We start from the raw sequence: 26,413 nt of genomic DNA on the forward strand, positions 1-26,413 counted from the left end.
TAAGATTGTCAATCAAAATCAGATTTCCCGTAATCAGTTAAACAAACCGATTAAATTAATTTTTAGTATATCTTTATATTAATATATGTAAATTATATAGGGATATTCTTAGAGATTAAACACTTTGTTTAATTTATTTAATTTTTTTATTTAAAAATATCAAACATTTATTTGATACATTTTATATTTAGGAAACTAGTGTTTCTCACATTTTTCATATACATTACAAATTAATAGAAATTAAAATACAATCTGAAAAGTCATGGAAAGGTACAAATCTACTTCGGGTAAAAAAACGGGAATACTTGTCTAAAAAATGCTATTGTTCAAGAGAATTAAATTAGTATAGGCGCGATGTTTCGCTATACACGCTATATATTTCTCGGTGCCCTCATCTCGCTTCTCTCCTATGTTTATCGTAGGAGAAAATTCCGCGACCTGTGAAACGGTCCTAACGGGCCCGACGCTCTTCCCACAGCAGTCGCGAGAGCTTCGAGAGAAGACGCGAGAAGAGAAGTCTCGACCCGGCCGGCCGCGCGACAAGGGTGGTGGAGGAGGAGGAAGGGGGTAAATTATTGCCAGTGCATTCGGCGATCGCTTCCGATAGTCGTGGATTCCTCCGTGAGTCTCGTGTTCGTCGCCTGCCTTTGGCAGCCGTGGAATCCTCCGTCGTTTCGCCACGATTCGCCTCGCGCTTCCTCCTTTGGTCGTCGTCGTTCAAGTCAGCGGCGGCGATGCAGAAGGGACGGCGGGGGTGCCCGTTAAAGGCAAAACCTGAAAGGCGGACCTTCGGCGGAGAACTTGAGACGGACGGCGCTGCGAGATCGGACCCGATCCGTGAAGCCGTTCCCCTTGCCGGATAATAGCGCGGATAGCCGCGAAAGTTTACGAGTCGCTGGACGGCTAATGTTGGCGTCTATCACTCAGAACGGCGCTAATGGCATCGGCAAGGCCCTAATGGTTGCTGAACCTCGTGGTCCCAGAGACGAGTCCAATCTCTGACACGTCTCTCCTTCTCCGTAACAGGAGTTATTCGATATAAGCGTTTTACAGAAAGCTTTATTTAGAGATCATTGGTGCCGCTTTATACCATGTAACATTTGTAATAATATTTTTATATAGCGATATAATTTTTTATTTAATTGAATTTTAATTCAACTGTTTATCGAAAAATTTAATTTTTTTACGATATTTAATGTAACCGATCACATGAAAAAAGTCTTAAGAATATTCTACATAAAACGGAGACCTTTTAAATACGGCTAATTTTTTTGCGGAAGAGTACGTTACCAACATAGCAATTTTATCTGCCACGAACAAGCGGCTTATCCGCTTGTTGAGAGAGAGAGAGAGAGAGAGAGAGAGAGACTCATCTATAATAATAGCTTTCTTGTGTATTTCGTGGAAATTCGAAACGCCACCTGCTCCTCGCGGCGTGTGCGTGCGCCGGTAATGGAAGTCACGGACTTGGCGTCGCATTTGACCCACTTGCATCGTTGCTGCATCGATGAATCTCAAAGCCCCCGCTGAAACCGGGACGCTCGGAAGTAGGATTAACCGTAGTCATCGTCCCATCGTCGTCGTCGTCGTCGTCAATGGACTCGCGTACCGTCTTCGAGATTTATGACACCTTCCATCCAACGCCAGCAGTTGGCGGCTGGTTTCTCATTGTTAGAAAACCCGGAATCTGTATCCACATTATCTGTTAGATTTCTAATTTCCAATTTCACGTGGCCGGCCGACGCGAGATGTGGGTAACTAGGCAAATGGCGGCCCACATGGGGGGAAGAAATCGCGGCTCTCATCGATCACATCTTCATCGATCGGTCGGTCATTGGTCACTGAGGATGCTCCTTGTGGAATCGGGATGAACGATCCGCGTTTTTTTTTTTTCCTTTTTTCCAGTCGATATTTCTCGTAGGCGAGAAGAAACAAAAAAACAATCGCGTTTGGGGCCGAACGTGGGCAGATCCGAAGTCCGACTTCGCCGGTGGACATCGTTGAGTCGCGCTTTCAGAGACCGTCTCGCCGTGGTCTCTTTCTCCTCTTGACAAAAGAGAATGTCGTCATCGGACGTTCTTACGGGCGCGTATGTATGTTGCCGTGGCGGCGCGTTTCCAATTCATTAGAGATTTGTCGAGCGGCACTGCAAAGAGACGCGAAAAGGCACGCCGTCGCATTTGAATATGCTGTGCAACGGAAATTACTAGGTAGCTTTCATGTATTGTCTGCTTCGGATTAGAAAATCCTTGACTACGTGAAGTAAATGCGAAGCATTTGGGAGAGAGAGAGAGAGAGAGAGAGAGAAAGAAAGAAAGAGAGACGAAATTTTAATACAAGAAACGCGGATCTTAATTATATTAAAAGCACGCGGAATGTAAAAATTATCCTATAATACGACTGTGTCTACTTAATCATTCATAGAAAATTGCACGATTATTTCACGAATTTTCGACAAAATTTTTCGATCGTCGAGCATCCTCAAGTCTACACGGCACATCGACGAGGCAATCGATGTAAGGCAGGAATTTGCAAAGGAATTCGAGCCTCTTTCTATGTAGGAGACGTTTTCTTCGCGAGAGAGATGGTCTCTCTTACCTGGCGCGCGTTTCGTCGAGTGGACACTCACTCCCGGATCTCTTTCTCTTCTTATCCGTAGGTAGGTGTTGTCATCGCCGGCGCGCGTGCTCTTCTCCGAATTACGTAACTCCGCGCGCGGGGATGCACGCGCGTATGTGTGTGGGTAAGCACGTGCGTGTGCGCGCCTTTTACGTGGGGTACCGCGCCTTCGTCACGGAGAACGAATAAACGGACGGACGGACGGACGGATGGACGAACGGACGGCATTGCATCGCATCGTTGCGTTCTAAATCGGCGTACTTGGTCGGTGCATAACCGTCTCGGTGTAACCCGTGCATCTGCCGGAGCCGGCCATTCAGGCCTTTGTCTCCCGACTCTAACGTGGGCGTTACGGAATATCTATTGTCGGCACGCAACATCCACGCTCCGGGGGGGAGGGAAGACGTACGCATATATATATATATATATATATATACGCTCGCTCATACGGCGAGTGATTCTGCCTCTTCTCGGCGTCGTCGTCATAACGGGAACGGTGCGTGCGAAACGTTATGCAAAACTACGCTTTGCGCGATTTGCCCGCGCGCGGTTGCGCCTCGCGAATCGACCCGTTCGGTTCGATTGCCTATACAGGTAGATAGATAGGTAAGCAGCCAGACGGCTCTCGGCAACTCGTTGCTTGACAGTTCTTGATGAACGCAAAGTCCTCGCGACCTATCGAATAGCGGTGCCAATCCTTTGCTCGTGATGAGAAAACAATGTTTTTTTAACAGATGTTACGAATTTTCTTGTTAGGCATGTATAAATGTCAAATTAATATTCTCACAGATTTACAGATGTGAAACGTTAAATGTTTCTTGAGAAATTCACATTATTTTCAATTTATAAAATAATATGAAATTGACGGAGGTATAAATAAAGAATCTAAAATTTATTATTATGATGAGAAAATAATATTTTTTAAACAAATGCTACAGATTTTTTTGCCACACGTATATAAATTTCAGATTAATATTCTTACAGATTGACAAGATGCGACGTTAAATTTTTCTTGAAAAAACTCTGATTATTTTTAATTTATACAGTTTATAAAAGAATATAAAATATGAAGGAAATATAAATGGGGAATTTAAAAAATTTATTACGCAAAATTACAAAAAAAGAAAGAAAAAAGAAAATCTTGGGCATTTCGAGAAAATTTTATCGCATATAGTTTAGCGTCATCACTTTTTCGAGTAGATAGACTTGTACGTGATACTATACGCGCGAATATATAACTCTCGCGGAGAGATGTATGAGGATCCAGCGTGGCCGTGCGATGTTAGATCGTTCGCGGATCAAAGGGGAGTGCACTTAACCAGCTGCATTATTTGCAACCTAAGGATGACTGCAATGATAAATGCGTGCGCGGAGAAAGAAGGCCAAGTAGAAATCTTTCGACGCGCTGCGCTTTTAGCATCGCGCACTGGAATGTATCAGAATACATGAATACCTATTTAAGCGAAACGTTGATTGTAAAGAATACGTAGTACAAACGGGATTTTAATGTACGGTAGCAACCATACTTTCAATCTTTTCAATTTGCATCGGCAATGCGTTTCGTGCCATCGCCAATTCGTCATTCATTCGCGCACAGTTTTATCACCTTCATAAAATCCTATCATCACTCTAATGAAGATCTTGTGAGAGCAATCTCGCCGTAGTTATAGCATACAGTATCAAAAATATCGATTTTATTTTTGCAAATTTTTCATTAAATTCTTCACATATTAAAAAATGTGCTAATAATTATCTCCTCTTCTTTTCCGAGAAAGGAGCCGATTGTTTCAGGCTTCGCGTAAGAAATGAAGGCACGCGGAGACGGTAAATCGGGATCGCGCACGATCCAGACATGATCGTAGCGACACGATCACGCTCCTCGGAAAGGAGCAGCAGAGCGCGGTCATGTCGCTAACGAAATATGGTTTTCCTCGGAGGCGCATACTGTCCGCGGCACGTTTTCGCCAATGGCATTTTAATCGAACGCCGAAGAGCTCGAAACTCCTCGTGTCTCCACCTTCACCGTGTCTTCTCCCCCTCCCTCTTCCCTTCTGCCTTTCCTCTCCTCGTGTGGCGCGATATGCGCGGCTCGTGGTTTCGCTCTACACAAATTTACATATCGTGCCGCAACGCAATCCGCCGCAAACGCGCATCGCATGCCGCGCGAGGTGTGGCCGCAGATGCGCACGGAATTACTCTCTCGCATCGGACCGCAGACATTCACACCTTGTTCTTCCCGCATACATAAGAGCGTATCGGTGTTTGATAGATATCGACTGTTTTTTATCGTGCATTTGTTTATATATATATATATTATTAATTTTATTATCGAATGTTAAATCTTTTTTTATAGAAACTCTTCCAGGGTGTCTACTCCATGGAAAAACATGGTAAACCTGAAATTATCTGGGAATCTTTTTGTGAGAAATAAAGGGATTCTTATGGAATTTTATTGCGACTCGAAAAATTTTTTTAAAAATTCTCTCTAATAATAATTTTCCTCTTATACTGATTTTAAGTAATAAAAGATGAAAATGTTACGCAAGTTTTTATCTTAACGAAAGCTATTCGGTTTTCTTTCGTAAATCTTGTAATTGAAATTTAAATAGCTCTATGTTTTTCTTATGAGTGAAAAACATTAGAAAACGCTTACAATAAAAAGTTATTTTTGAAAATTGCATCAAGAAATTTTTGAATTATTCTTTTTATCTGAAATTTTGAACAAAAATATCTGAAAGATCAGGGAATTTTCAGGGAGTTTTTCTTACAAGATTTAAGTAGACACCCTGTCTTCTCCTCGAGGAGATGATTTTATTCGTATCCTCTTCTTAGTTCGTGTGCATTTTCCGGTGAAATATCTCGGCTCAAAAATACTACAAGTATAAATTTGTCAGAGGATGACTTTTCGCTGAAAACACACATTTACCATAAGCACACCCTAACTCACTGCTTACGGTATTGTAACCTCGGGAGGTTTCACACGGGAAAACGATGATTTCAGTTCTTCCTCCATTTCCTTCACGCCAACTATCGCGTTCTTACGTTCTTTTTCCACTGTGGCGGGCTAACATTCTTGTTCCACTGCCGTATATGTACATTTTTTTTCTTCACCGGTTTCTGTTCTTATAACTTTTTCCCGCCACTAACCGGCGCGAATCAAAATTTCTAAAGTTGTTAGAGCGTGAGTTTTTCATGACTTGTGAAATGCTGCGAGATGTTCTAAACTATTATTTCACAATCGAAGTACATCTCACAATCGTAGATATAATCTTTTTTGAGTTAAAAATAGTTACAAGTTGAAAAAATAACTTTTACAAATGAAATGTTGTAGAGAGTATAAACAGATTACGGAAACATCAATCAAAAAATGTCAATATAAATCAATTTTGTGCTAGGCATGATTTTAATCTGAAATTCTGTCATAGAAAATATAATCTAATATTGACAAATTAGAGTCCTCTGAAAAGAGATGACATCAAGTGAAACTTTCGTTGAGGAAAAATCAAATTAACTGAAAAGCTCCGTGAGGTATGATGACATTTTCCGAGACACGCTATACATCAACTTACATCTCCGTCTGTCCGTCGTATATCTCGAATTTTCCTCTAAGCGCTCGTAATCGAACGTTTCCGAGTATAGATCTTTCCTAAGTGTGCAACCCGTCGTACGAGATTATGATAGAAAGAGAGACGAGGAAGAGAAAAAGAGAGAGGGGCCGCAGTGAATTTCTACGCCCGCTGCCAAAATGCATATGCAGATTGCAGATGGGCGTTCGATTCGCACAGGCATCTCTCTCTCTCTCTCTCTCTTTCTCTCTCTCTTGGGTGATTACTCGATACGAAGCGTCTCGGAACGAGGTGCGTCATGCGCAATTCTATTTCCCCGTCACAAGAGGAATCACATTTTACCGAGGTGTGCGCTCGAAGGCGCGTATTCTCTTCTCTCGACGATTCACACGCGTCCCACAGATTCTCGATCGACGGATAATCACACCGCCGAGATGCGTTGGTGCGATTCTATAAGCTCGCGCTATTCCTACTTTCTTCGATGCTGGCGTCTCGGCCGCGGATCTATGCAGAAGACGCGTCCTTCGCGATGCCACAACAGGTGGACGCCAAGTCGGCCTTCGTATTTCCTCTCCTCATCCTCTCCTCGCGGTGTTCATTCTCTTTTTTTTCTCGGGCGTTTCAAGCGCCTTTTTTTCGTGTCATCCTCGTCCCGTCTACGGCCCGCGATAAATTGCCGCGACAGCCGCGGCACGAATGCTTTTTCCGCGAATATATTGAACGTTATGTGTAATGACGAAGCGCGCAAAAAAATTATTAAGCATGCTAAGCCGGGATTATCGTACGCGCAACTGGCGACTAAAGTGGAAGGTCAGAGATATTTTATACAGCGATGCACATCTCACATGGTAGAATGCGGTTTACTTTTAAGGAGCGACAGCAGAATTGCTAATAATCTGATATATAATTGATGGAAGAGGCCTTGAAACGGAAAATGTTAAAGACCAAGGTCGCGCGATGCGGTATGATAAATTTACGTATGGAACGTCGCGTAATATCTGACGACCACGAGTAATTTCTACGACGAGAGGAGTAAAGTTGATAGAGAACTCGACGCAGTTAAGCCGCAACTCGCGTCGATTTTGTCGAGAGAAACCCGTCGCTCCGCCGTCTTCAGAGGCACCGCCATTCGACCGCGAAGACCGTCGAGAGAGTGTGTGTAACATTTCCGGAAGTCCCGACTCATTCCCGTGTCCTGAGCACCGGCACGCTCGTTACCTCTAGGAAGAGGAAGGTAACGCATATAATACTCCAACTTGCTTTTTTACGCGAGATCTGTCGAGTCAGTCGCTCAGAGCCTAGCTTAACAGTCGTAACATCTGCCGTCGGCCCCGTCGTTGAGTATCTTGAATACCGGTAGAATACTCGACGAGAGCCGTGTGTCATCTTCTCGCGCACCGCGGCCTTTATCGCGTTTCATTACAAAATCGCGGCAGGTCCCTGGTAGACTTTAAGTGAATTTCTCGAGCTAGTAAATCGCGCGCATTACAAATAGGAACCCGAGTGCGGTAATAAAATTGCGCGGTATTACCTCGACACCGCCGAAAAGCCGTTTCCTCGCGAGATATTCTCGAGATTATTGCAATTTAACTCACAATAAGATTCGTTACGCTGCGCGAGAATATTGCTGAGAGCATCAAAATATTTTCCAACTTGAAGATTTTTTTTTTTCAAAAGAATTACACAATCTTTTAGATATTTTGTGTAATATAAATTTTAATAAAATATAATGTTAAAAAATTACAGCATAATATATGCATCGCATTTGATAACGTTCGTTATATTTGTTATATTAATATTGCTGAAATTCTCAATCGGTAAAAGGACATTTCTCATAAAGGAATGAATAAGCTCGCTCGGTTATACCTTTCGGAGGCAACCTTCGTGTCAGCGACGACGGCAACGACAATTCGCCTCCACGAGAGTACGTCATACGTCTCCTTCCACGCGCGTCCTGCTATTTTTCCGTTTTCGAAAGTAGACCTCGTCCAACACACCGCAGAATAGAACGCGTTAGCCTGCCGAGGCCGTGATTTATTATCCGTCGTCTGCCGCTGGCTGCTCGGCGCGGCTGCCCCCCCGTGTCGTAAACACACGTTGCAAGCATCGTTGCTGTTCAGTTAAACAGCTGGTAGATCAGGAACACCTTATTCCGCGATGCTTCGTCGCTCTCGCGTTCGCAGTTTACGCGTTCGCATGCACCGATTCTGCTTTGTTCGCAGCAGAGACGAATATGCACGTTCTAATTTTCAAGCTCTCGTGTCTTCCTTTTCTGAAATAATTTAATTTTTTAATTTTTTGACATTTATTCTGATTTGTCCTAGTTTCTCTTTTAATTTATAACCTGTGATTTGGAAAAAATAATGTATTTGATATTATTTATTATCTCGTTTTATTACATCTGAAATTAATGAAATAGATAATTTTGTTAAAAAACATTTGTTATTATTTTTAAAAATTATATTATGCGGAATAGCAGAGAAAGAGAATAGAAGAAGGGAAGCAGTTTTTTTTTTTTTTTTTTTTACATCTTTGTTGATGATTTATTCTTTCGCTAAGAAATTCTCAAAAATTAACTTTGTATTTTGAAAAATGACCTATGACTCGCTGATCTCGATACGCTTTCCGATCCTTAAACCTGGGCGTCCTTCGATCAATCGATTAATCACCCGAATAAAGCATGCGGCCTGTAATTAAACATTATCGCTTGATTAAGGCTGCACGCAGACACAGACAGGATTCTGTATTTATTCGAGCCCCATGGAGAGGCTGGCGGAGTCTGGGAAAGCTTACAATTATTCGGGTCGTCACGGCGGACCCACGATCGATCCTCAAATTACGTGATTGACAGCTCGAATCGTCCGTCAGATCCGGCTAGGATAAAGTCCACTTCGGATAAAGAGTCCCAAAGAGAGAAGCGCGTTAGCTCTTTTCTCATCGTCCGTTCCATCTATGGAGTTTCTGTCCGAATTCAATCGTGCGGACAGCTTGCTAAATATTTGTTCGCTCGTTCGACGTTCGAAATTAACAGCCACGGCTGTCTTTCAGTGTCAAATGTCAGTTTGAAAAACACCGATATAAAGAATTGTACGCTTCCGACGAATGTTTCGGCTGTCAGTAATTAACGGTAGCCAACGTGCTTGAAAGCGTTTCTATACGGAAATTATTCGATTTTTTCAAGATAAATTATGTAATTTTTATAAAATTCTTTCTATAAAATTACCCATGTGCATTAATCTTTTACAATTTTGCGAAAGAAAAGCGTAAGGTACATATCTTATATTGTATCTTAAAAAATCTATCATTTATTTTATTTTATTTTGTTTCCTTCTCAAGGAGATTATTTCGAATGAGTTGTCAAAATAACTTTGCGAAGAGGATTTTTTCGATAAGAACGACGGAGTCTATCGCGGCGCGACATTTACATGTAAGCGCGCGCAGAAGAATTTATTGACGAGACGAATGATTTATCGAGAGCCGTGTAATCTTCTCATTCTTTCCATCTGGCTTCCTCCCGCGCTCGTTTTAATCGCGAACTCGATCGCGCACTATCATTTGGATCTAAGCGATCGTGGCAATGACCCGCTGACCGTAATGATCACGTAACGATCGACCACCGTCGGAGTTAGATGAGATAACGAAGGGAATATATCTGGAATCCCGACTCTCTTCGTGCGACCGTACGTACCTACTGACTGATTCCACGAGAATCGCGGATACCGGCGAATAACGGAGCGGTGGGTATTTCCGCAGATGCTATCTCATGCGAAATAGTTGTATCTAGCGATGCGCGCGCGCGCGCGAGCGCGCGAACACTAGGGAATCCCGCATAAAATTCTCATCGTCGAATCCGACGCCGACGCATGTCAAATAAATGCGATCTGATCGGTTCGAGACGGTCTCTCTTTCTCTTTGTCCACTTCGTATATGTTCTCTCTAAATCAGACAATGTATTTCGTAAAATAAATCTTTCCCGAACGCGCGTATTTAAATTCTTAAAATCTACATAAACTATATTTGCATATTCCAAAATGTACCGTAAGGAAGTTAAAAATATAAAGTGGGAGTACTATAATAAAAAATGAAATAGAAAATTTACTACAAGGAAACTCTTTTTATTTGATTATTTTATTATATGTATGATATGTTATTTTAAGTTATTTTTTTGTTTCCATCAAATATAAAATAAAATTTTACATTATGAATTATGTATATGTAATGTGTAAGTATCCGCGCAAAGTAAATTTTATTTTCTTACGCATATATTATATTCGTAAATTTAAAAAATCAAGCATATTGTGGTTAATAATTCAAAATGCTGATTCATTAAAATTAATAAGATTAGATTAGAGATTGGCCTTGTGTACGAAGAAAATTAGCGCCATTGTAGCAGCCGGGAATTTTCACAAGGCTTTTCGTGAAATTTAATAAAACTCGTTCACAAAGTAATGTCATAAACTACAAATACAATGGACGATTCTGTCGATTATTACGAGTTTGAAATGCCTCGCTACGTCTACTAACGATCCGTGATAATATTATTATTGCACATTGTGCCTTTCTAGCGGCATTTTCTACGCGGAATTTACGATCGTCACTTCCGGTATGTAAGCACCGAAAAGTATCACTCTTCACGGTGTTATCGGTAAGCGTGCACGTGAACATCGTTGTTACACGACGTTGATAACACTCGGACGAGACCGGTTTGACGTTTCATTGGCGCGCTTTTCCGTTATGTTCTTTTTAATGAAGGAAATTTTTCCATTTTGCCATCGCGACGATTCGGAGTTATATGTGCTTTGACAATCCTGTAAAACCAGAGTGAATTATTACGTGCCCAGGTACGAGACATCTTATTAAAGCTCATCAGCGGAATCGATTATTCCGTTTGATGTGGATAATTATAGCCTTCATATCTACCATATACATGGCGCCGAGATAATACTGCGCATTAGGTGTACTCTCTTTCATAAAAATAAATATTTCACCCTCTTGCCAAGTCAAGTATAAATAATACAATTGTAATATTCTATCGGACGCGTAGATCTTTCTTTCAAAGGAAATTTTCTTCTGTCGCTAAAATAATGTATTGATTATACATTTGAAAAAATTTTAACCGCGCTATAGTTTATCATTTTGTTTCTTGTTACGCGCTAAGACTTTTCAGAATATATCATTAGCTTATTAAAGTTTATTATAAAACATATCTTTCAAATACTCATCAACTATATGTCAATGTACAAATTTTTTGCAATGGTTTGCTAGTAATACATTTTCTTACAGAATCGTTCATTTGTCTCCTTGATTGTATCAAGAGAACTGTTTAAAAAAATCCGAGCTAACTATATTCTAGAAAAAAAAAAATGCGCAAGGGAGAAATCATTACGTCGTGATAAAACTGAACGAGACATTGTTTCAGCATAGGCGCATCCTCGAAATAAGATTCGCTTTTTAGAATGCAAAGGAATAGATTGGAGAGCGGATCTCTCAACACGTCGATAATCGCGGCGAAAAATTTTTCTCAGGCGAATTTCTGTCCCGCGTGTGCTTCTAGGCCGCGGAGAAGGCATCATTATTTTCTGCCGGGCGCGCGGCATCAGCGGCAGCGCGCAACAATTTCTAAATCTCTAAATTACCGACGCGGACATTTACTATCGGAAGAAAGGCACTTAATTTATACGGAGAAGTGCTGTTATAAATGAGAGAGAACCGTTCGTTCGTTAAAACGTTTCTGAAGTGGCGTTGCGTGCGTATCATAAATAAATGAGGAACGGAGGACGAGAGCGATACCGGAGCGCGTGGTTCCGTCGTAATGATGTCTCCTTCCCCCCCCCCCCCTCCCATTTCCTTCTATTCCTCCGCTATTTTATTTAGTTGACGAATGATTTTTTCTCGTGATCCCATGACCACACGTGGCTCACTGTTCGCCGGATATAATTAAATACGGATTCACGCGTTTGATCGTGACCAGCGAATCGTAAATCGGGTCGCGTAAAGCGTATCAAGGACAATTTCGGGGCGCTTTATATCGGTAGAATTGTTGACACGCCGAGCGAATGTTATAATTACGAGGGAGCTCGTTTGCGGCTGTCCAGATTCGGGGGGTCAGCTATTATCGTGGAAGTCCCTTGATTTATATGTACGAGATACGACGATTTTATTGCGTCTATTTTTTCAACACTCGTGAAAGCACTCGCATCGCTATTTTATAATAACGTTCCTTAACGGAGCGTGTAAAGATATCTGTAATTTTTTTCTGAAAAACCAGATGTTACGTAGATGTTTCTTTCTTTCTTTCTTTCTTTCTTTCCCCCCCCCCCTATTTTTTTAAACCGTTTTGTATCCTGTTTCTCTCGGGTCGCGAGGAACCCGTGTCGTTAGAAAAGATACGTTGTACAGATACTGCATGACTAATCAATTTTATTTTTAAAGAGACGAAATTCTTTTCTGTCATTGCTTTTAACGATGTATAATGCAATACCGATTGATAATCAAATACATACAATCGATCAGTTCTGTCCTAAGCAAACTTGTTTAAATGTGCTATTAAATTTCACTTCTTCCTGCTTGAGGATTAAAGTATCGTGAATATCGAACTCGCGTATGACTGAAAAAAAAATCGTGTCTCGTAATAGCGGTGTCGCGTAAGAATATCCGTATATGAAAACTTGCGCATATATATGTATGCGCGACTAAAGGACGATGGGGCTCGCTTGCCCACAGCAAGTACTTCGCAATACATTATTAGCTCCTTATGCACCCTACATGCGTAGCGTGTTGCAATAGTGCCCCGGCTACCGCGTACATGCGCGCGAGGAATAATATTATTAGGAATGAGTCGATATACGCGTACGCGCGTGCACAGCGTCGTATTATCCACGACGGTGATTATTGCCCGTACGACAACTTCCGCGGCGAGGAATAAATATCGACACGCCGTTCCTTCGGTCGGGGACTCATTTGAATAAACAGCACGATTATTATTACACGATCTCCGTAACCTTGTATTACGGCTTCGAATCGCCAATCGTCGCGATCCGGGCCTCTAGGATCGCGGGAGAAGCCGGCGAGCGTGATCGCGAGCGTTCCTGGTTTCTCGTGGCTCGTTATCGAATTAGCGGCGACGACCTTCGCTCGCAATTACGATACGTATAATTTGAACTGATTCCCCCCTTCCCGCCTTCCCCGTCGCGAAAGAAAGAAATTATTCGCCGAAGTAATTATACATTCTCGTGGACGTAAATTTGCGTCTAATTATGTTTGTCTTTTCTGTCGAGTCGATCGTTTTCTCGGTGCGTCTTTCATAGATTACAAAAGGCGAAGAGGCTTCAAAGACGCACCGACCGGTAGCTTTTACTCGCGGTTTGACCGATTGTGAGATCCGCGGAAGTAGTGCAAGTCATGCATCTAGGAAGCCGCGCCGACGCTCGTCGGCGGCTCCCTACCGATCTCTAACCGAGTTGCACTGCCGAGTGTAATATCATTATCGTTCGCCGGGTGAACCTCTTATGCCCGTCCAGGTTAATCAATTATTGCAGGCTCTCTCTCCCGTGAGCTGCTCGGCGGTAGCGATCGACCGCGGCTACCCAGCTTCGGTTATTATTCAGCCTGATCTCGAGAGGAATCGGAGTAAGGACGAAGATAAACCAGTGATTCTCGTCTTTCCCGTTACGTCTGACGCGATTTAAGCACGCAAAATGCAGAAATTGAAATTGAATTATGCGATGACGAATAAAGGAATGGGATAAAATTTGAATTAAAATTGAGAGAAAAATAAGATAGAATTTTTATTCGCATTAATTTGAATTATATTACAATTATACGAGAAAAAAGATTTTTTTTTTTTTTTTTTTTTTTTTTTTTTAAGACAAAACTTTTGAATTTGCAAGTAGAAATAATCTTGCAACATTTTCCGAAAATGTATAAAAAAATTGCATTTATGAGAATCTTTTTAATTTATACATCTTTTTATTATACTTTAAAATAAATTTAGTTGAATCCAGAGATAATATAAGTAGAGTTGACGCGACGTAGAAATTTGCAGTTTCTAATGCCGCATATAGGAGTCGCGCGCGGTCTTTCTGGACGTACGGGAGCAATAACGATCCGATACTTCTTACACCAGTCGTGCCGATCGTCCTTCTCATCGTCGTTCCACCTGTGCCTCTCTTTCAATCGCCCTTGCCTCCTTTACGAGGAGGCCGCCTCGAGACTCGCTTACGCGCCGCTCAAATGTCATTTCCAGTGCGGCACACGCTTATTGTCCGCTCGATGTAGCGGGCCCGCGCTTCCTTATAGAGGACCCCGGGGACTCTTCTCGTCGACACCGACGCCGACGGTGAAAAACGGCGCCGCGCGACCGTTTTAATCGGCTCTTCTTAGGACGGCTTAGCGTCGTCGCCGCTTCTGTTATACACCGGCCCTCTTATCTATATTCCATCATTAGTAGTTCCGACGTTGCGTTACGATGCGTTTTCTCTCGGAAAAAGCGGTGTTTCCACGTTGATCGCGTAAACGCGAAGCCGATAGCGACCATCGATTTAACCTTCCCTTCCTCGCGTCCTCTGATCTCTCAGAAGAGACTTGCCTACATCCTAGTCATTCTCGTCGGCTTCCTTCATGCATCCTCCTCCACCTGTCCTGTCCTCGTGCGGCATTTTTGCTTAATCAAACAGGTTCTGGATGTTGCGCGCTTGTGAACCGCCGCCGCGCTCACGACTCCCTGCAAGCGCACGACACCCGCTGCCGTGTCGCCGTACGGTACGTTCGAATGTCAACGTAGAGAGGAGAGCCTCACGAAGTCGTTTCTTTCTGTGTAGCAGCTGTACTTGTTTTTCGATCTCCCGCCAGGCGCTTGCTATTTGCGAGGTGTTCGCGCGATTTTTTTCCCTCCCATCTCTCGGAATTTCAATCTAATCTTGGGCGCAATTGCGCGTGCAGTTGTTTTGCACTACTTTATATTTTACTGATTATTCCTAGAGATCTTCCGCTCTTTAATTTCCGTAGGAAATAAATATAAGTACATATTTTTATTTTTATTTCAGTAAAATAAAAGGATTCGAAATTTGTGGAAGAATAAAAAAATCTTACATTATTGGAAAAATTACACTTTAAATTTAAAAAAATAAAAAAAATAACGCGGAATACTTGGTATGTATTGTTACAAAGAAAATCGCACCTGTATTTACGAGATAAAATCTACGTTGGTCAGACATTCTGAACCTGGCATTATATTGGATTCGAGATAGCCGATGTAACGATACGATATACGACGAATATCATCCTAGTTGCTCGCGCACAGCTGCCGGTATTGACGATCGAGCGGATAATCAATAATAACGAGTAGCGAGATAGAATCCGAAGCCTACTACAAATTGTAAATTCCCCATGAAATTAGGCGATGCGCCGAGGACTCGGCTTTCTCCTCTCAAAGAATCGGGCGCGCGTCTAGATACATATCGATGTACGAAATCGTTCATAAGTATGTCAGTCGTGATTTGAAGAGTCAGGTGTAATCGAACCGGCTTTAATAGCAAATTTTTCTAAGGATGTATTCATTATTTTTACGACGGAAAAAATAATTACAAATAGTTTAAAAGAATGATATCAGGATTACAATATAATTCAATAAGATATTTTTTTCTTAAAATTTTATCAATTTAGAATATCCATTTAAATGGATAGATATAATTTAGCGATTATTTTTACAATTAAAACTTAAGTTAATTATAAATAAACAATAAAGTAAAAATTAAAGAATTAAAACCTGAAGTTTTAATTTTATTTCAAATATATTGCATAAAAGATGTAGTTTATCGAATTTTCGTCATTGATATATATTATCTCAATATATGACACAAGTTGATTAGTACATCGTGTTAATAGAAAGTGATGGAAAATATGTGTAATCGTGTAAAACAAGCACCAATAGTATCAATCTAAATTAATTAAGTTAAATTGTACATTGCTAATACATCATGTTCAACAGGTGTGTGTGTACCGGCGTGCTAGAACTCTAATAAAATAAAACGCTTACGAAACATTGTAAAACATGTATAATCAGGCGCATCAATTTACCCGCCTGATGGTGCGCGCGAGTCTAATATTCTCATCGTACGTAATCTATCGTGGAAGCATGAAAGAAGTTACGGTATTCATGCACGATAGTCATGGTGGTCCGAGCGACAGCTGAATCATAAGGCCGTGCCGATAAATCAAGCCGAGATTGGAAATCCATCAGATGAATTTTTTTTTTATCCCGATGGCTTTGGGGAACAGACGGGAAGTCACTGCTCCTGTCGCACGTATCGTCGTAATGGTGTGACGTATTACGTCTCCCAGGGGACTCGATGATGGAACGGTTACCGTGATACTCGTGAATAGATTTTGCTCGCCCGAGATATATGCACGAGGAAAAGAAAGAAAGATTAAGCCCTTGAAGAGAGAGAGAGGAGATAAAAATCGATCAGGCATCATCTAAGGCTTATGATCGATAATGCGTTTATTGTTACTTATTTAATAAAGGGCTTTCGATGCATCTAAGTTGCGAGGTATGAGAATCCTTTCATAATAAATAGTGGTAGATAGTAGATTTACGAGGCTATCCGTGAAATGCATTGGTGCTGCTCGATAATTTCGTAAAAAGGATATAGAGAATCGAAATGAAAACAGCACGTTGCCAGTTGAAACATAATCGAATCTAATTGATTCTGTTATTATCTTTTTTGTCTTGTTCGAAACTGCATCTCCGACGGAGGTCTCTCGAAACTTGCCACAACTGCTAGAAATTAATTTTGTACGAATTACATTAAAAAAAAAGATATCTCAAATCATGCAGAGATGTAACTTTTCCATGACGGATACAATAGCTGTAATTTAACATTTAATGGTAGTATTATTTATAGGATTATAATCACAATATATCACTTTCTTATAATTCCCTGCAACAGTAATCTTACATCTGACGAGTGCATAAGTGTAATTATAATTAATGTGTTTTATTATCGCTGCGTCAATATAATCGAGGTTCATTAAAGCACACAAGTAATCACGAGGGGCATAACGGAAACGAAATAAAACATCTTGTAACTCGAATTTCAAATTGTTTCACGAGACTTGATTGTCGATATAATCGATGGGGACAATAATCTCGTTAAGCACCGATAACAACATAGTTACGTCCGTCTGTTATTGACAATATATATTACGATTATTAATAGTATTAGACGTTTGTGAGTTACGATTTAATTATCATCAGGGAAGCTGAACGTTCATCTCGAAACATCAATATCGAAGCGAAGAAAATTTCTTCCGATCGCACTAAATCGATTACATAGGCATGAAGAAATTAAGATATCTCATAAAAAGAACCATGATGATAGTTTGATTTATTAATTTGTTATTATAAAGGTTTTTTTTTATATCAGAACATTTTATTATTGTAATTTAATCATCTTCTTTATTAGTAAAATATACATTTTATTAAATTAATTAAAATCGAATATAACATAGTTTTAAAATATTCTTGCGAAATGCTTTTCTTGTCGATCTTTGACAGTCTAAAAAAAAAATATCGGCGTATTATATTAACTGAAAGAATGACGTATCACATTATCGCAACACTAACACTTAAAAAAAAAAAAAAAAAAAAAAAAAAAATTAAAAGGATGGATGATCTGACAAAGAAAAATAAATTCTGATGGTGTCGCGATTAGTCGAGGATTATGCCAAAGACGCGATGAAATTTTAATTGCTTCCAATGTATCGTGCGTCGAAATAATAAACCGCTAGGTATTATCCGGACGAGCTTTGGGCGAGCGAAATAATCATCGAAAATCGAGCGTCAGATGTATCGTCTATCGACTTTATTCCGCCGGCTATTTCTCCGCATCGAATCGGACGCGATAAGTTTCTGAAACGATAATGACGCGGAACCGGTTCTTTTCTTTTTCTTTTTTTGGGGGGGGGGGTGGGGAAGGGAGGTTCGGTTGGTGACGAGCGAGAGGAGAGGTGAGAGGGGAAGGATAAAGGAGAACGATACGCGGCGCCTTATTTCTCTCCGCTCCCGATCGAGCTGTGGCCGCGATTAAGGGGCGGCAATATTTTCGCGGCGAAGCTCGTTAACATCAATAAACCACCGATATACCGTTAATGAACCAATAATTAGTTGACGGATAATGAAGTCAGCTACCTGGTGTGGATTAACTCGGCGACTCGTGTGCCACCGCGGAGAGGAAACTCAGAGGGAACGCAGCCGGTAGCCGAATGGTTTCTCGAATATATCATCGACATTTTTCTTCTTCCTTCTTCTCTCTTGTGCCTAAAACGGCATTATGCTTATACATATAATATATTTGCTCGTGGCATATTTTCTGAAAAGCCACCACTTCCAATGACAGATACAAACGTTTCGTGACTATCATTTCTTGCTATCGACTTTTCCTGCGATCGGCATAATATTTTTTACTTGTCTATTTTAAATAAATTGGTTTCTGTGACTAGCTTTTCTTCTTACTATATTTCTATTTTATACTTATCTACATATATGAATTAACAAGATGATCATTTTTACTCTGTGGAATTGAAGAAAAAGAAATTTTATATACGTGTTATAGATCTTATTCCTTCTTTCTAACACGCAGAAATATGATATTTTTATTTCAATTTTATTTTATTACATATTGTTCTTTGTTACTGTATGCGATGGAAAGTTTGCCATTATAGATTTAATATCATATTTACAACGAAAAAATAAATATAATTCCATTACCGTACTGTTTCTCAGTACGAGTTATATGTTCTCTCGCGACTCTTCTTTCTCTCTCTCTCTCTCTCTTCTCGAATAGACGCATCTGGTATGCCAAGAGGGCTTTTGACTCATAAAAGCTTGCGTGCACGCCCAAGCGCATCTCTCGAGAAAGAGAATCCGAGTGCCATGCCTATTCATACGTCTGTGCGTCATAATGCGTTTGCCACGCATGTGTGGGTAAGAACTCGCGCAGAAATATTTCGTTTGACGCTTCCTACTCGTTTAATCAATGACATCTTTGAGCGTCGAGATGCGCATCGAGCGCGTACGCTTCGCGACGTACATAATGTATATGTGTATATAAGAATAAGCCAATTCGATCTGCACCGCGCGATAAACTGCAATCCAGAGCGTGAAGGATCTTCGAAAATACGAGCCCTCATTCTTTCAATTATAATTTATCGATTCTGAAATTTTGTAACACACACTCTTTCTCTTTTTCCCCTCTCTTGCATTTCCCGCGATCGTTAGTCGCGAGTTAAATTGCGGCGGTTATGTTTCGCGCGAGGGTATTGGAGGATGCAATTTTCGAATTATAAATCATCGCAACATGATTCAGTTAATTTGATTCGTTGCTGCTGAAATTGATTACTACAGGTTCCATATATATCAGAATAAATTTTAATTTATAACATATTGAAAGGCCACGAATGTGCTATATTAAATATGTAAGAAGCGTTATGTGTACAATTCGCAATGTTGATTCATAAACGATCAATAATCCAGTATGATCATTAATCCCGTACTATAAATTGCGAAGTTAATTCGCTATTACTTAATCAATTATAATTAAGACCAATAATTTCTTACGTTACGATCGCATATATTTAATTGTTCACTATATAATTGGCGTACACATATATGTCAATAATTTTTATATAAATTACGGTGCTTTTTAAAAATAAATAATTGCATTTACGCGCATATCTGAATATATACTTGTGACGGGGAAATGTTTCGTCGTTATCTCCGGACGGCGTGAAATCGAATTCGAATAGTGGATATCGGTAAATTGGTACAATTCTGCATTCGTCGATATGGCCTCGCGTGCTAAATTTATTTCCATACTTGAGCGGCGTTTATAACGGTGACCGCGCCATCTCCGTTTTTTTTTTTTTTTTTTATTCTTTCGCCAGACAGATGCAATTAATCGGATACGTTCTAAGCCGCAATTCTTTCTTCAACGTCGCGTTGCAGCAAATTCATGCTCCCAAAGGCATCTTTATTGCACGGTATATTCATACTACGCATAATATCTCAGCGCGCGAATGGCACGTATAATCAATGACATCTTTACGAGGTGCGCGATAAGTTTGCGAATTCAGTAAGGAGGCGACACGAAAAGAGGGAAGGATAGAGAAAGAAAAAAGTAGTGAAGAGACATCGAAGAAGATGTAGCCAGCGACGGATTGGCGGACAAGATCACATGAAAAGCCAGTCGCAGCACACACACATACATATAATACATTCCTAAATATTTTAAGATAAATCGCTTTTTTCTAGTTTTTTTATTAAAAAATATTAAATAACGTTTTAGTATTTTTTTATGATACAAAAATTAAATATCTGTTAATTAATTTATTTATTTATTGTTCTTGTGTATATTTCATCTAAGAATTATTTCTATATATGAGCAATGAAAAACTGAAAATAAATAGTTAATATCTCGACATGAGAATACATTTCTTAGTAATTTGGCGCAATCAATTTGAAAAATTGTAAATTAATAGAGTTTAAACTAAAGTTTTGTGTGTAAAATTATTCTTCTTAATCCAAATTTACTTTCTTGCAACAAAAGATTCATTTGATTTACATAAGCTTCGTATTGCGTTAATAAATTCGCCGGATTTTAAATTTTAAATTTTCACCACTGGTTCTGGTGCATCCGATCCTGACGGACAGGCAGAGGCGCAAAGTCGAAGAGACAACAGGGAGTGTCTCTCATGCTGCTGCATGATAAATCCGCTGCGGCTTAATTCGCATCAGCTGTAACATCGCCCGGGATTCTTTCTCGCGACTGATGCGCTCGAACGCTCTCGGCCCGCCCGACTGGCTGAATCCCCTTCGTTCGTCTTCCTTTCCTCGTCTGGCCCTACGCCTCCTCGTTGCACTTCTTCTTGGCGCTGCACTTTGCCTTTATGGGACACGGCATCAACGGACCGCGATGATGTCACGGGGCGTGTCTCGCACCGTGAAACGTGCGCGAGATTCTTTTCGTCGGCGAGAGCATTCGTAGACGCGAGAGATGCGAACGGCAAACGCGCGCTCTTCCATTCAATACTCGATTCATCTATTATGAATCTTGAGATTTTTTATTATTTAAGAATGAAATACGAAAATTATTTCAATATTTATTTTATTTATACAAAAAAATTGAGTGAGGAAGTGAAAGAGAGAATTGATATTTGATTTACATATCAAATCAAGTTTCTAGAATATTTCTTCTTGCTAGAGATACTGACTATATTATTTATTTTATTTACTGATAAATTATATTTTTAAATATCATTCTTACAAAAAATAATGGAACTTCTAAATATAACGCGCAGAGACCGAGGAGAGAAATTATGTATATGTCGCGAGATAACTCTGGCCAAGCGTGATAATACATAATGATCCATTGAGTGGGTCGATTTGATTGTAGCGTAATACGCGTGTATCCACAATGGGTGACTACACATTTACATACGAGATCGACCACCGTCAAAGTTCGATGATAATTGAATTCGTTCAATCGGTGGATGATGCCATTTCTTCGCAGATGTCATAGAAAAAAAAAAAGCAAATTAAAAATGAAAAAGCCAGATTACATACAGATGACCGAGATACTCGAAGCATACGAGGAAAAAAAATGGCGAACGATCCGGTCGTGATGGAAATGTCAAATCTCTTGGCATCTTGAATTAACGCTTCCGGAAATCGAGCGATTCTCTCTCTCTCTCTCTCTTTCTTTTCTGCTTATTCAGTTCACAACTAATGAGATCTGCCGTTGCCAAATAAAGATCCGTCTCGTTTCCCTGGTGTCATAAACCATTTTCCTTTCTCGAATCGAATTGAGCCATCGAAATGGCAACTTCCATCTTGATTGACAGCTATATAATTCGTCGAAATCATCGAGCTTGCGTCGTAGCTTCTTTAATTGGCACGACGGCGGCGGTCGTTTGGCTCACGATCTGCTTGCGAACCTCGCGTTACGTTCGCACGCGGGACATTTTTTACGTTATAACCATGAATGACAAAAATGTTGTTATCCCATATTACGCGGAAGCGGTGAGAGTTCATTGGAGAGTTCTCGGCGGCCCCGAGCAGCAAAAAATATCTGGCACATGAAGGGGACGTGTATATAAAGCGAAAAATATATAGGTATGCGAAGGGAAGGAAGAGGAGGAGAACATTTTTACCTTTCGGTAAAGGCTGTTGTGCGCGGATGCGCGTCGAATAAACAAGTATGTATAATGTCGCGCTCCCCAAAGGTCGCTGCACCCGGTGTGCAGCCGGTTAATTTGGCCGATCTCGATTAGCCGCGGGGCGTACCGAGAGGACAGATTTATCCGCGTCCGATCGCGGGACGATAATGAACTGGCCGAGGAAAGACCGTTCGGCAACTGAGAGACACGTACTACTCGCTCGTCGCTCGTCGTAGTGATATATGAAAGGCACCACGGGCTATTAAAAGCAGCCCGTAAAAGGACCGAGCTCCGAATTCGGGGTGACGGACATATGAGCGAAGAGGGTAAAAAATGACTTTCACGTGTAAAAATAATGTCTCATTCTAGCAGTAATATAGAAAGAAATGCAACGTTGTAATACAATATATAATACGTATAATAAGCTTGGTTTACGGTATTTTCAAGCGCTTTCGTCGGGATATTAAATGCCTGGAGAGAGAGAGAGAGAGAGAGAGAGAGAGAGAGACGATTATTTATAAAATATAAGAAATTATCAAAAGTGTGACACGATATTCTGGTTGGATCTGGTTGGCCTATTAATTTACTAATTTCAAAATTACTCCATAAACACCTTACATCCGGGTAATGTCTACATTGGCGCTAATCTCACACGCGCCGTCGAGGCGCGTTGCATCGCGATTGCAATAAAAAGAAACCGTGTATAATATGTAATAGGCCTATCTCGGTAATAACTCGGCAGTTACTTCGGCCACGGTAGATCTTACCGATAATTTCGAAGACAAAGCGCCACATATGCGCCATAGTTGACCGGTCTATGAGTCTACATTACATTCACGCGAGGATCTCGCTGAAGAAGAGCGAGAAGATTCGCGCAAACGTAACATCATCTCTGACACGAAAATGCTAACATCTAGAATGATCCTTTTATACTCTGACGCATAACCTCTGCCCATTATGCCTTACGGAAACGACATAATTAACGTCGCTATGGTTATCAAGAAATTATTATTGGAATTTAACGGAAATAGATTAACGTCGACGGTGATCTAATTCGTTGACAAACACTTCCGACAAGATGCTATAAAATATAGAAAACGTGAAATACTTCATCAAAAAATAAAACTAATAATAAGCACACGTACAAAAATTAATGAAATTAATTAATACGGTAGACATTGATTAATTGATCGACTAAATATAAAATATAATGTTAAAAATAATATGAAAAATATTAATTTCCAATATCAATGCGCTGTATGTTAAATTTACAAAATTGATTCTTATTTTTAAAATATTTAAAATACTGTTGAGTTGTCATTTTATTAAACGTTTATCAATAAATGAGAAATTTTACAGAATTGATGCGCAAACATTACATTCAATTCATTCAATACTATTGACACTAGCTTTGTTCCGAGCACGTTTAATCAGATGAATTGCTTCGCGAGAAATTAGACCGTAATATCGTTTTAATAACGTTCTTTTCCTTTTTTTTTTCCTCATCTAGTTTTTATTCACTTATATCTATAATCTTATATTTCTTTTCTCTCTTCTTCATTTTATAAATCAATGTTTGATTTATATGTATATCAAAATTTAATATGTTAAATGTATTATTTTACATACGTTTATTTTTCTACACTCTAATCGTTCTCCGAAAGCATAAATCCTAGAATGTCCACAAACTGTTTTATTTATCTTGTTTTTGTTTACCTCTCCTCCCTTTACCTTCGTTGCTTCGGGAAGGTTGTAAACTACGCGGATCATCTCGTGTAATAACAAAGTCGGCGATACTGCATCGATCGCACATCGACCATCTTTACCCCGGAACATTTGTAGTAATTAAATTAATTCCGCTGGGACTTTGGTCTCATGGATTGCCCAACGAATGATTGATGAACGTTACATTCTCATTACGGGCCGCTACTGCGAGAACACACGTAATACATAGGTAAGAGGTATATTACAATTATATACGTTTATTTAGACATACAGGGATACATATATGCATCCTTACGTACGTCCTTCACGGTACGTAGACTGGAATCATTAAGAACAGTTTACTCGGTCTTTCATTATTCATCGACAGACTGCCGATCATCTTTTTCCATATCTCTTTTTTTTTCGCACGCATCAAGTGCATTTCATTTTATTATAGTTTATAATTATTTATCGCCCAATACAGATTATATACACAACTTATGACGGATTATTTTCGCGTGCTTTATATTTAGATTGAATTATTTATTTTATCACTGCGTCATATAAAGGCGGCTACGCCGCTTTTAACCCACGTGACGCGCATATTCTATATCTTTTGCGACTTTTATTGCACAGCCGTAAAATACATTCGTCATGTTCGTCGTCTTGCTCATCTCACGACGACTCATGAATAACAAATGCACGTATTGCGATTTCCAGAAACCAGAACTCCGTGCCTGCCGAGTGCTTTTACTTTCGGAATCGACGAAACCGCGATTTTGGTATGTCATAAGAAACGGCAAGCGTGTCTTATGTTTGCTGCTTGCGTATTTTATTCGCAACATCATTTACAACAAGATACATACATTATCTATTTGCCATCAACGAATTCGAAACATCAGCATATCTAAAGGCAAGCGAAAATCACACTCAAGAATGTTTATTTTCGCGCAAGTTTAATTCTTTAATAAGGATGCGGAAAGGAAGCAACGCGATAGACATATGCAAATATATCCTAAATTATTTACAAATATATAAGTATAAATATATCTTGATACATACGTTTGACATTATTAAATATCTATCAGAATGTTTTAATTCTTTATAACTCAAAATTAATTTACAGTTTTACATATTCCTCAACTATTCAAAAAAAAATATCAAAAGCGAAAAATGATGAATGACATATGATGCTGAGATAACGGGAACCATGATTTAGATTTTAGTTTTGTAATACATGTTTGCGTAACGCGATGAATTGTAAAGCCTTTTATTCATCGGATGTTACTTCGCTGAACTTCGTTGCAGTTTTACAATGATTTGAATAGCTCCCATCTTTGAAAAAGCAGCTGTAAACTCCGTTATAAATTATTGCTAGGAGCGTAATGCGCGCGGATGTGTTACGTGTGTAATTTGTTAATCGCGTTACGGTGTTACAGTTACACTCACCGCCGGTGTAACCGTCGGTCGTTCGAAGAGTTGCGCTATTAGCGTTGTATCGTGTTTCATGACACGAACCATTCGTTTGATCCTATGACGGGGGGGTATACGGCGCGCGGACAAGAGGCGAGCTTTTCATTGTCGACGCGAGCAAGAGTATTCCCACGTTTCGTCAAGAGATTGTTGCCGAGGAAACAATCGCGCTATACTGTAAATCTGATCTCACCCCATGATTGTTTCGGAAATTCGATATTGATGCGAACGCGCGATCGATCACTAGCCGTTACTAAAATGATACTCTTGTGATACGGCTAGAAGAATACTCGCCCCTTCTTTTTTCCTCCCGCATTGTCTTATTTGGCATTGAATATAATTTACTATTAATTTTCTTTTTTCTTTTTCTTTTTTAGTACTTTGACTTTTTTATTTTCACTTCCTCTCTTTTTTCATATTTTAATAAAATTTTAAAAATTTATTTCTATAATTGCTTTTTTCTCTTTATTAATTTATTTTACCCACATGTGTAATAATAATTATATTATATTTCTTTAAAAATTTTTAAAAAAAGTACACACTCCCCAACAAATACATATCTCGATATAATTGATATATAATTGATAATACTTTTATTCCCGATGTGTAAAATAACATCATATATACTATACTATTTATGAAATCAAAAGTATTGCTACCGTGCAATCGTCTCGCTTTCGATATCGATGGCGCTCATCCAATTGGATCGTAAGCTATGAGAATTGATTCTTTCGCGTGATTGATTATTAATTCCGTCGATCATTAGACGATCGGAGGTGCGTCACAGAGAAATTAGACGGCGCAAGGTATACAAGCGACCGACAGTCCGAGGCCGG

At 39.9% G+C, this 26,413-nt stretch overlaps 1 protein-coding gene across 1 annotated transcript in view; it reads left to right on the forward strand.

Annotated features, from left to right (window-relative positions):
• LOC138933964 (Krueppel-like factor 3) overlaps window positions 1–26,413 on the forward strand; it is a 296,223-nt gene that overhangs the window by 109,002 nt on the left and 160,808 nt on the right. The gene's annotated exons all lie outside the window — the stretch shown is intronic.

This window comes from Polyergus mexicanus, unplaced genomic scaffold (genome assembly GCF_030449975.1).
Source record: "Polyergus mexicanus isolate NDT 795.1 unplaced genomic scaffold, iyPolMexi1.0 SCAF_6, whole genome shotgun sequence".
Lineage (NCBI taxonomy): Eukaryota > Metazoa > Arthropoda > Insecta > Hymenoptera > Formicidae > Polyergus > Polyergus mexicanus.